Below are 707 nucleotides of genomic sequence, written 5' to 3' on the forward strand. Positions count from 1 at the left end.
TATATCTGAACAACTTTAGTTTAGATAAGATTATAATAAAGTTTAGATTAGTTTTTTTTTAAATTATCAAATGACATGATTTTGTCAATGAACAAATAATCAGCAGATAAACACTTGAAACACTTGAAACTTGAGTGCCTGTTGTAACGATACCATAAAATCCCACATCAAGAACAACAGTCCGAAATGGTTCCTTGAACTGAAATCTATCTAACGCTTTGACTATATTCTCCAGGAACTGACCGCAATACCGAATATGAAACTATTATAGGATATCTTATCAGAACACCTCTTATCACAAAATCAGGGAAGGAAATCTCACGAAGCACCCATGACCCACAGAGCAGCATCTGAGGCACTGTCTTGATCGTTCACTCCAAGACCTACGAGATACACCCTTACCATTCGGTGGATTACCAACGAACACCTCTTATCACAAAATCTCTCGCCAAATCAGAAACGCACGCGAGTGATGAAATGAAGAAAAAAGAGCAGGAAATAGAAGAGCTTTTTCGAGAGATTGGTGCGAGAAATATCTTTTAGGAGTAATAATGAATTGCTGCGGCTGATGCTGTAGCGTCTTAAACCGGGGAAACAATGCACACGTGTAAAATTGAGTTATTGGTATTGGTAGATTTGCGTGAATGGTTCGAACTACATGGATTTCCTTTCACAAGCAGAGATAAACTACGGGATAAAAGTAAAAG

This window comes from Tubulanus polymorphus, chromosome 1 (genome assembly GCF_964204645.1).
Source record: "Tubulanus polymorphus chromosome 1, tnTubPoly1.2, whole genome shotgun sequence".
NCBI classification, from domain to species: Eukaryota; Metazoa; Nemertea; class Palaeonemertea; order Tubulaniformes; family Tubulanidae; genus Tubulanus; species Tubulanus polymorphus.